This window comes from Pinus tabuliformis, chromosome 8 (assembly GCF_031772625.1).
Source record: "Pinus tabuliformis cultivar Carrire ecotype Pingquan chromosome 8, CPIR1, whole genome shotgun sequence".
NCBI classification, from domain to species: Eukaryota; Viridiplantae; Streptophyta; class Pinopsida; order Pinales; family Pinaceae; genus Pinus; species Pinus tabuliformis.
In genome coordinates this window covers 233,537,633-233,550,264 of record NC_142294.1, presented here as the reverse complement: position 1 = coordinate 233,550,264, position 12,632 = coordinate 233,537,633, and the positions used below count along the sequence as shown (strand labels likewise).

The 12,632-nt window shown below is 33.4% G+C and overlaps 1 pseudogene; it reads left to right on the top strand.

The window, feature by feature from the left end:
* Nucleotides 1-8,706: 8,706 nt before the first annotated feature.
* Nucleotides 8,707-9,525, top strand: LOC149234978 (putative pentatricopeptide repeat-containing protein At5g52630 pseudogene; annotated as a pseudogene).
* The last annotated feature ends 3,107 nt before the right edge of the window (nucleotides 9,526-12,632 follow it).

Sequence of the window (12,632 nt, the reverse complement as noted above, 5' to 3'; positions counted from 1 at the left end):
TCTTAAACTGTTTTTGTCTTAAAATATTCTTGTCTCAAACTATTTTTGTCTTCAAATATTTTTGTCTTAAACTATTTTTGTCTTAAATATAAAGTTTTGTCTTAAACTGTTTTTGTCTTAAATTTGAAATTGTATCTTAAAATACATTTGTTTTAAGTTATTTTTGTATTAAATATAAAGTTTTGTCTTAAAATAATTTCGTCTTAAACTGTTTTTGTCCTAAATTTTATATTTAAGACAATTAAATTGATGTTAAATTTTAATGTAAAATAATTAAAATAAAAAGTGCCTTTTTAAGAAAAAAGATTTCTTTTGTCTTAAAAAAATGTCTTAAAATTTCCCTCAGTGTAGTAGTGATAGTTGTCACTATACACTCGTGACATCTCTTGTGTTTTGGATAAGTATTAAAAGAATAACATTTCTCTTCCATGGACACACCTTTAAAAGAAACATTCAAAGGTATGTGTGTACCTGAATCTTAGAAGTTGCGAATAAGAAAAGAAAAAAATTGGGGAAAGAGGAAAACCACTTTAGTAAAGTTTCAACCAAGTATTCTATTATTTTTCATCCTCAAACTTGGATGAAGTCCTCTCCCTGTTGCTTCGCCTGATTTGTTCCCTTACTAGATAGGAGAATAACCACTCCCCACTTGGTAGTTTCTCTCTACCATTTACCAAATCTTGATAACTATCCAAGTTATTGGGAAGACCCAAAAGAGATAGAGCTACCAAATCTTCTTCAAGGAAAGTAACACTGAGACTCCCAATTTCATCATGAAACTGTGTAAACTTACTAATATATTGTGGAATTGATTCATTCTTTTACATCTCAATACTTCAAAGCTTTTCCTCGAGTGCCAACTTCCTGTGGTAATTATTATTCTGGTATATTCTTATGTTGGAACGCAACATAATACATATATAAACATTGAAACAAAGATGCAACAAGAATAAATCTTCATTTCAATAATATCAAAGAACTCAAAGATGCTTACATACAAAATGGAAATAAGGCAGCTCAAGCAATGGTAGGTTATCTCTGAGAAGAGATGTAGTGGTTACATGCCTATGAACTATGTTACAATGTGGATTGAAGGCCTATTTATTATTGAGAAACAAGTTAAAACCATAAACATCCAAACACCTAACCTTAGGAGATTAAGCAACAAAACTGTGCGTCCCGTTGGGGTAAATTGGTACATCAACTTCCCGGGGTCATAACATTGGCTTACAATCTCTGTTTGATATGTTGTTAGAAATATATATTCGACTACAATTTTTGACTGCCAATGTTTTCCCGTTTTCTAAAAATATGTCATTTAGGGCCTCAAAATGACTCTGAAAGTTTAGGACCTGAAAAAACTGCCAAAAATAGTAAACTATTCTATAATTAAGTAAACTTAAAAATTGAAAGAAATAATGGTGGGGATCCTAGTGTAATTGGTTGGTGGCCACCAATATCCACCTCGATAATTCCTTCCCTCTTAGGATTAAATGGTCCCAATTGCATTGAGTTCATCCATGAGATGGGGAAACTCCTCCTGAAGTTGGTCCCTGGTGAGCCACTTGCCATGGTGGTGGAGTTGGCCAACTCTGATAACCAAATATAGTTGGATATTCTACTTGTGAGTGTTATTTATTTTTGTATCCATGATATTAACAGTAGGGATTTGTTCAATACAACTTGGGTTGGGCTCTGTTGGTGTCATGTGCTCAACAATGTCTGATGTATCCAACAATGGGGGAAAGTATGGTTGCAAGCGATCCACATGGAATACTAGGTGAAGGCCAAGGAATGGTGGATTGTTGAGCTTGAAATCATTGTCTCCTACAACATTGGTGATAATGTAAGGCCCAGATACGAGTGGAAAAAGCTTGTGGTGGACCCTAGTGAGGCTCTCCTTCTACAAATGTAACCAAAAATTTTCACCCACGTTGACGTTGTGTGGCACCCAATATTGATCGTGACGTTGTTTGTACTTAAAATTTTCTCTGTCCAATATTTCATGGACCTTTTGGCAGAATTGTGGAATGCATTCAATGAAGATGTTATCATTTTTAGCTTTAGATTGGACATCAGCCGAAGTTTCTTGTATAACTACAAGTGGTATGGCAAGATCAATGGGACATATTGGTTGGAATCTCAATCCTACTTTAAATGTTTGACGAATAGTCGAGTTATGGAGATCCCTATTGTATATGTGTTGGACATAGGGGAAGCTTTCATCCCATGTGTATGGATTGTATATATGTAGGATGTGAAAAGCCATTCTGTTGACAACCTTGGTTTATCCATCAGTTTGGGGGTGGAAGGTCATGGACTTAGTGAGATTGGTATCCAACAACGACCAGAGGGTTGACCAAAATGTACTTCGTAATGTGTTATCCCAATCTTCGATGATGGAATATGAGATCCCAAAGTGCACCCATACTTGTTTAAAGAAGGGTTTGGCAATGACTATTGTTCTGATACTCTTCTTCCAAGCCTCTGGAATGGACATCTTAGAGAATTCGTCGACAACCACAAAACCACAGTTGTTTCCATGCTTGGTAGAATGGAGGCTTGTCATATAATCCATGGAGATAGATTCCCATGGTTGGATAGGTGTAAGTAGAGGAGTATACAAGTCTTAATTATTGATTGTACGTTTGAAAATGACACAGGTAGTGTAGGAGCTGATGTACTTCCCAACATTTTGTCTAAGGTTTTGCCAACAAAAATACTTCTACAACATCTCCATGACTTTCTCTACCCTAAAATGTTCAGCAACCTGATTGTAGTGCGCCTCCAAAATCATCTTGGCATACTTTCTTAAAGGAACATAGAGGTGTTCCAGGTGGCCCAACAATGTCTCTTGGAGGCAAAAGTTTGGAACTTTCTTGCCTTCAAGGAGCATCTGGTATGTGGTGCCAAATTTTGGATGACTCTTGTAAAGGTGCATAAATCCCTAAATCTCATGTCCACAAGAATCGAGCACTGTGGTTAGTGCCATAGCCAGCGATTGGATGAGGCAATATGCAATTTTATTTATGTTTCCATTCATGTACTTAATGTTCAAATGGAATTGTTAAAGATATGTGTATTAAGACTATAAAATAGTACACATTTTTGCACAAGAAAGAATATTCTAAAATACATCTAGTGGAATGCACAAGTGAACATTTTTCGACTGAGGACATCATGAAGTTTAAAAATTTTACTTTTCCCAAAGGTCCAAAGTTTAAAAAAATTAAAAATTGAAGACTTCATGATTTTTTCTTCGATAAATGTGGAACGCGCAAAAAATCATTCAAAATTTATGCGATTGAGAAATTGGATGACTAAAAAAATTTGGTATCACTTCACACACTTGGAGGTGATTCCAAGACAAGATCTTAGTCCAGGACAGTCAAATAAGAGTCGCCCTAGAGACATCCAGCCCTCAATGGAATCATCTTGTCCTACTCATAAACCAAGAGAGCGAAGATGGATTCAAAAATTCTATATAAATAGGCCGTGGGAGAAACAAAATAAGAGATGATGTTATGATTGCCAAATTTCTATCAGAGAAAACATATATTTCATTTTTGAAACCAAAGAAAGTAAGAGCAGTAACATGTTGGCCATATTTCTTCTAAGAAATCCATCATCTTAGTGAGAGGACAAAAGTCCACCATTAAGAGAGTCTTCATACTTATTTGAGGGAGAGGAGAAGAATGTAAGGATATTATCGAAAAGAGCCACCTTGTTAAATATTGTTTAGCACGATAGGTCAAATAATTCCCTTCAAGTGTTTAATATTAATATATTGTATTCAAATTCTACTACCAACAGTCAATAAAGGGAGGATTTTCCATTATTTTGTTGACTTGTTCGCTCCATTGTGCATTGTTTGTGTATTTATATCTTTGTTTTAGTTCATGTTTGGTTTCATTATTTGCAATGATTTGTTTATCTAAGTATGTTCAATAAAAACATAAACTATGTTTGTGCTCCTTTGCAGGGAACAAACAACTTTTAAAGCGGTGTCTTTTGGTACATCATTTCCACAAAAAAACTACCACAAAAATGGTGACCATACATTTTTCTTTTGCTTAATCTAAATGTTGTGTTCACATATATTATCTCTGCATAGTTGGCCTACAAGGTGTGTAATACCTATATGCAAGTTTTATAGGACCTTATGAACGTGTGGTGGGCTGAGAAACAAGTTAATTTACAATATCAAGTTGACAGCATCACTTATGCTCAGACAAACGCACACTCCATGGATTTTACTATGACAGATGTGTCGCCACGTTTGTGTATTGTGAAATGCATGTGGTTTTCCAAGAAGTTAAAAATACCTTGTAATGTCACATTTTTCAAGTGACTGGCAGCCTTTGGTGAATATCCTTCACCTCTGCAATTTTTTTACAGTCAGTTTAGATTTCTTAGCTTCTTTACTAATCACAATTAGTAGAGTAATTAGATTATCTTTTGTTTTTATTTACAACCTTCACATAGCTTAATTAGCAAAAGAGTAAGTGGCCCACTACCCACAAATCTTCTTACTCACCAAAGAATTAATTTCTTTCATTTTATGGGACTAGGAGAAAGTGTTATGAAAGAAAGCAAGTAATATATGCTTCTATTTCATATGTTGTATGAACTTGGGCTTGCATATGAAAACTTTCTTAAAGAATTTGAATTCTCACCTACGTATTTCGAAATTAACATAATGTAATTGGAAAAGGAGTAAACGACCCATTATGCGCATATTGCTTCTTTTTGATCCGAGGAACAATTGAAATATAGTATAAGTAGCAGAATATTTGGAGGAATTACTAAATATCGACATCTTCTCGCACTTTACATTCTCACTTCTTCACTAGCATACAATTATACACCAGACACTAAGCTTCTATAAAATTCATATTATAAAGCATCCAGTTTCCAGAGATTTTGATACTTAGTTTATTTCATCTTACATATCACACCCTAAAGAAAAGTAAGACCCTTAAAAGCAACCATAAATTGAACCAACTAAATTCCCCACAAGGCCACCAAAACATTTATAGCTCAGGCTAGGACCACTCGGTGTAGGTATCCCATAGGCCGCAATGGTAGGGAGCTTAAAATCCTTTAATCATCCAATGGAAAAGAATACCTGAGCATGTTAGAGACCCGATCCAGAGGGAGTTCGTCTTAGGTCTAGTGCTTGCAGTATTTTTTGGGGCTACTCAACCCATATAGTGCTCAATACTCATAACTAAATACCAAGAAACTAAATTCTCAAATTCTCATGTGGGACACAGGTACTTTAATCGCCAAAATCTAGGGAACCCTTTCCCCATAGGCGATGGTGCGAGAAACACTTGAGCCTCATTTCCATTACCTTGGTCGATTTTCTTGCTACTCAAAGACGTCATGAGTTATTTTAGGACATTGTCCCAGGACCCATCAAAGGATATCTCCACAAGGCCTAGTTACTTTGAGAGTGGTAAGGATGTATAGGTATTCTTAGGATATGGTTCTTCCTTTGGAGCCAAAATCTCCTCATCTGAATGCAAGTAAATCTCCCTCTCAAGGGAACACCTTGTTCCCTTCTCTTCATCAAACTTCACATATCTATGAACATATGCCATCCTGAGGGATGTTAGGTACACCCGATAGTTATGAGGTGTATCAGCGTACTCCACAAATATGCCCATCTCTGTTGGTTTGTATATATATATATATATTATATATAATATATATATATATATATATATATAAATATATATATATATATATATATATATATATATATATATATATATATATATATATATATATATATATTCAACTTATGGGTTAGGGTGAAAATAAGTAAAACAATGCATTTTTAAATTTAATCAATTAATTTTTATTTGAATAAAGAGTATGATTTTATATATATGAAGTTTAAATTTTATTAAATAATCAAATTGTAGTAAGAAGTACATTCTACTTTATATATATATATATATATATATATATAAGTTTTAAATTTTATTTTATTTTTAAATATTTTTTAAGGTTTTCAAAGGTGTGGTATAATAAGAATTTTAAAAACTTTTTGATGCAAGTTTATTGGTCTCATAAAGACAAGAGTGGAAACTTACATTAAGAAACACTATGTCTTATTTGAATTATAAAGTTTATTGAATTAGTGATTATGTTTTATATTTATTTTAATTTTAGCAAATTAGATTAATAACTATGATTAAACTAAAAGCTTCAGCCAATTTTTAAAACACATCTTTCATAATGTATATGTCATGGAAAATAAAATAATTATGAATACCACATTTATTAGCAAAATTCACATATAATAATAGCTAGCAAAGACATATTGGCTTGCAACTTTTGAATCATTTAGATAAAAAATTTAGGACTCTCTTAAGGTGGGAGATATTGGTATGGGAACTGGACCCTGTAGCACTCCCTTAGGCTAGGAGACGTTAAGGGATAGAAATTAAGTGAGACCCAAATTCATTTAGGAAATGGAAGAGGAAATATTTTTAATTAAGCAAAGATGAAAGGAAATTCAAAATTTTTAAAAGAATTGCATGTAATATCCCTCCCCTTAATAATAAATAAAAATAACAAAAATAATAAATAATAAATAAAATTATAAATAATAATAAATAAATCACTTAATAATAATAAAAATAATAAATCATAAACGATTAAATAATAAATAAGATTAAAAATATATACAAAGAAAATAAATAAAATAGTAATAACCAACTAAAGCTCTAGATAAGAATAAGGAAACTATCAAAAAGAAGGAAATAAAAGAAGAAAATGAAACTATCAAAAAGAAAGAAATCAAAAGAAAGTTGCATGAGACACATGGAGTGTGTGCATGTGGTTCCTCTTCCAATGTTGTTCTATTTAATAGATGGTGAGGAAGATGAGAGGCATTCTTGCATTCCATCATTCCGAGAGTCTATCTTTCATTCTCTTGAGAGAATGGTGTACTAAGACTTAGGAGTCACTGGAAGTAGTACGTTGATTGAGGGCTCGGGGGTGGCCAGTTGTAGCAAAGCCTTGCGCAATTGAGCCTACGGTTGGGTGGAGAGTCATCCCAAAAACCTTGTTGTCATCTAGCAGACATCGATCACAGGTAATAGGTATGTACTTATTTGTTGATTCTGATTTTAATTAGGAAATTAATTTTATATTTACTTTGGGCTGTTACATATGGTATCAGAGCTGGATTCAACACTTAGGACCTATAGACATTTTAATGTACAAAACTTCGATCTAAATGATTTTTATTTTATTTTTATTATACTCACATCCTAATGATTCTATCCACAGAGGATTATTGAAATAAAAATGTTTTGTATAGAATGAGGATTTATTTCTTCTGTAAGTGTGTCAAGAAACGTGCATCCAAGAAAATACGATTCTATTCAAATAGAAGACTTGTGCCAACTTTCCCCAAACTTGCCTTGGACATCAGCCCTTTCAAAATTCAAGCCATTCGAATCAAAAATTATAGCGAACATCACTCGGATTTGCACCTAGCATCATCCCTTGAAGCTCATTCCATTTTGGTAAAATCAGATTTTCATATGGCGTCATCTCTTTGAAACCAAAACTCATTCTATTTAAAAAGTAGACATTTGACAAAACTATGAGACCCTTGCACGCTCTCATTCAATACAAGCCCTTGAAAAATTACGCCAGTTAATAGTATACTTATGCCAAAATCACCCCAGGTTTGCGCTAGACATTTTTATTTCAAACTCACGACATTCAAATACCAAACTTCCACCGAAATTGCCTTGATCTGATTCTTCATTAGGCTTGGAGAGGTTTGTACAAGAGGAGGTTAGATCGTATGCAAATCAGGGTCGACTTACAAATCATCAAATTTTCTCTTACTGCTATAGCCCTTCCTTCGTTCAGATCATTTTTGTCATTTTTCACATTTGCTTCCCCAAGGTTCTTAATTTTTCTATTATTTTTCACATTTGTCTCTTCGAGCTTCATAGCTTAAGGCTTCTGACCTCTTTAAAACTGTAATTTTTTTTTTTTGCCTAAAAGTGGAGTTTGCACTGGATCTAAGTGGTCACTGCTCGTTTACCCCATGTCATTTTAAGTTTTTCTTGTAGTTAGTTAAACATGCCGTGTAGTGAGTGTAGTAGTAACGGTGGTCTTTTTGAGTTCTTGGGTTGTTTGATATTTATTAAAGGTTTCTGCAAGTAAGACTCCATCCTATACAGTGACTAACTACCTTATTTTCACTCTTAAACGTACAGTTAAATGACTCTTAACAGAACATATACCTGAGTTGTCTACACTATAAAACAAAATCCCTACATATATCTATTACATTCAGTTGTATTTAAGTGTTACATATATCTACCAGGCGCATGATGCATTCCCTTTCAGCTTTGAGCATGATTAACTCCGCCGCACAGTTCACTTGGCCACCCAGTTCAAACTCCACTCTGTCTCACAGTTCAGCTCACAAATCCTTCTTAGGGCTTTGGAATCTTAGCAGTCTACAAAGAATCACCGTGGCCGTGAATTTGCTTTTCGGAGATGACATTGAGATTGCGCACCTACACGGTTATCAATTTATGAATGGAGTATGCACGCCAACTGTTTGACAAAATCACTCAATCAAGTGTAGTTCCTTGGACTATATTAATTGCAGGATATATCCAAATGGGAAGTGGCAAAGAAGCCCTTGAGTTGTTTTAGCAAATGCCGGAGCGGGACCTGGTTTCGTGGACTGTGGTTATCTCAGGTTTTGCTCAAAATACGCTTGCTGGGGAAGCTCTTAAGATGTTCTCCCTGATGAGGCGAACTAGCATGAAACCAAACGAATTCACATTGGCCAGTGTTCTCAAGGCTTCTGCCAGTTTAGCAGCTTTGGAACATGGTAATATGCTTCATGCCGAGATCCTTAAATTTGGATTTGAGTCTTGTGTATTTGCAGGAACTGCCATTGTCGATATGTATGCAAAATGTGATCTTATGGAGGATGAACGCAAACTGGTTGAAAAAATGACGAAAAACAGTGCAGTCCTGTGGAGTAGCATGATTTCAGGATATACACAAAATGGGCATGGGGAAGAGGCTCTGAGACTATTTAGGGGAATGCAAGAAACATGTAATGGGGTTAATGAGTTTTCCTTCTCGAGTGTTCTTAGAGCATGTGCTAATTTAGCAGTTCTGGAAAAGGGCAAGCAGTTCCATGCTTGTGCCATCAAAACTGGCTTTGAAAGCAATACTTACGTGGGCAGCGCCCTCTTAGACATGCATTCAAAATGTCGAAGCATAGAAGATGCTTGCCAGCTTTTTGATGAATTACGTCACCAGAATTTAGTGTCATGGAATGCAATGATTGTAGGATGTGCCCAACATGGGCGTAGCAAGGTAGTTTTCACACTATATAAACAAATGCAGTTAGCAGGTTTTAAGTCAGACGAAGTGACCTTTGTTGGCATATTGTTTGCATGTGCTCATATCGGTTTAACTGAGGAAGGACATTACTATTTTTATTCAATGCATCGAGATTAGGGCATCAGCCCTAGGTTAGAGCACTATACCTGCATGGTTGGTCTCCTTACATATTACATAATTTCCAGCCAGTGTTTTTAAAGTTAAAATTACTTTCAATAGATGCAAATATTGTTCCTTATAGCAGAGATTTTGTTTCATATCAGCAGTTAGAATGGCCTAATGAAGGTAGTGTTTCTATAGAATAATGGCATGAAAGTAAATAGCCAGGCTCAGTTGATTCCAGTCATAGAAGGTACTAAAATGTGCCTCTAAAACAACGATCCATTGATTTTGAATGAGACTCTGAACACATTGTAGACGTCATCTCTTGGAATGCAAACACTTTTAACTGGTTCATCAATAGCAAAACAGAATGGATTAGGAAAACATTTCTCAAAAAAGTCAAGATTATGTTGGCAGACTGGCTAGCTGACTGAGTTTCTTTGTCAAATCAACCTGCCAGCCTCCGTTTTCTGCTATCCTCCCATTCGGTTTTGTTTGGACTGAATTAGCCAAAAGTGTAATTCTTTAATTATGTGTTGTTATTTCCATGAATAAGGCTGGAAATTCTCTCCTCTGGTTTCCTCTTCAAACCCAGGCCTACAAGGATACTCTTCAAAGCTTGAATCTAAAACTGGCAACTAATCATTTAAATCTGAGCTGGAAATGATTTTATTTTTCTTCATTACAGGAGCTCAAAACTATGTCATCTTTTCTATTCCCATCCATCCTAAAAGAAACATCAAACCATAGTCTTTTGTCTTCAAAAAGAGGGTACCAAAAAGTTCTTCTAGACTAAAGTAGAATTTTCAGCAAGAATTTTCAGCAACATGATCATAGTTGGCATGTTCTTTAAAATCTGGAAAAATATTTTCCTCATTAGGATTGCAAAAATTTTCTATCTTAATACAATATAATGAAAATCCGTAATCTCAACTAAATTATAATAGCTAATGATTATGAAACTTAATACAATTTAAGAGAAATAAATAAATTGGAAAATGAAATTTGCATTTAGCATTCTGAAGTGAAAATGGAGAAATATTAAGAATTATCCTTATACACTTATATGTATATGTATAGTATAAAGGTTTGTATTAAAAAGTTTGAAGTATAACTAAAATTCAAAATATCATTTTTGAAAATATCCATTTTTACAATGATTTACAATGACAGTGACATTGGTTTTTCTTAAATTCCACATATTTTAGTGTTGAAATTAAAATATACAATATACAAATAGTCAATATCATAGAAGTCAAAATAAATTTTATATGGAGATAGACTTTACATGGATATTTTCAAAATCAATTTAATCATGAAGGATGATTATGGATTAGGAAAAATGAAATTGGTGAAATGTTACAGTTGTATGTTTAGTATTTGTATGTAAATTGTATAATCTATTAAAGTAATAGAAGTTATTAATGAATTTATATAAGCGACATTTCATTATATTAAAAAGGAATTTAGATATGAAAATGGAAAATTATAGAACATGAAATAGTAATGGGTAATAACCTGTCTACTCTTTTCCTCTTTTATTTTGGTGATTAATTGTAAGAAAATATTCATGGTATAATTATTTTGAAATATTGACCCTGTTTTAATTTTATTTCTATTAGAATGTTTTTCCCCTTTTTCCTTGTAGTCATGTTTTAACATAGAATTATGTTAGCTATTAGGTGGCCTTTGAAATTAATGTGAATCTTCACTTAGTGAAGATTATTTTTCTTGTCCAATTTTCTGCAAGTTTATAGTTATGGTTGCATCTCCTTTTCCATGCATTAATCAAAAGTGGAATCAATTCTTTTGATATCTTTTTATATTTCATAAACTATAGCCTGAAGAAAATTTTGTGGTTAGGTAAAGAAGATATAACAAGCAATTCATAACATTAAGAAATTTCATATGAGGATAACACCTCTTTATATGCTCCTTGCAACACACCTATTTTCACAAAGATGATAATAAAATTATGGTGGTATTAATGAGTCCACAAAGAAATCAATATGCATCTTATCTACTTGATAATGTAAAATTAAAAGCTTGGAATGAACTTGTAAAAGAGACCATTAAATATGAAGTGGCATACATGCAAAACTAGTTTAGTTAATATGTAAATTAAAGAGACACTAGCTATTTGGCGAAGGTGTGAGAAAATAGTGGTGTAATTTCAGGGAACTAATAAATATAAACCTAAGATAACAAGATACTAGCCTTGGGAGAACAACAAACCTATTATTAGAATAAGGTGATGGAAAAATATATAGACAACAACCTTAAGAAGTGGAAGCAACATTAATGATCAACTAACGCAGTTGAATAATAAAAAGGGTCATTGTCAAGGGCCTGAAGGGTATGATAACATTGAATTAAAGAAGTGAATCCATAATAAAATTCATCAATTTGAGAAGATAAGTTATGTGATAGTAACAATATTTCCTATTGTAACAATTTTATACATTTCAGAGAGAGGAGGAAAATAAACTAGTATGACTAAAGGTGAGAAAACAAGGCCAATTTAATAATATTTCTATCTTTGAAGCTAGTAGACATGGAGTGGATTGGTCAACATGATAGGTAAGGGTCAAAGTGATGGCCTATAGAAGTGTCATTATAGGAAGTTCTAAGCACTTGTAATTGGTGAGAAATGACAAATGATAAACTAGGAAAATGTTCCAAGGATAATAATTGTTTAACTTTTTGAAAAAGAAATACATGATGTAGACTAATGAGAAAACATTGAGCATGAAGTGTAGGAAGAAATATTGTTGGAAATATAGTTGGAAATTATATAATGAGAATTTGATAAGGATTACATATAAATTGGCAAAAGAAGTGAGATTCAACTAATAAAGGGTGCAATTGAATAAATGTCACTCACGAGTGGATTGATCATATATTGTTACCTCATACAAAACAACTTACTAGTGCGCGTCATTAGTATTGAAAGAAGTTATTGCCAAAATACAATGGGCATACCAAATCATTCATAGATGATAATGATGGTAGTGGTTCCAATCATTCAAGTCTAAACTGAATATTTAATGAGTGAAAATTAAAGTGGAAGAATCCCTATTCCAACTTGAACATGGGTGAATCTATGATAATAGAGATCAAGT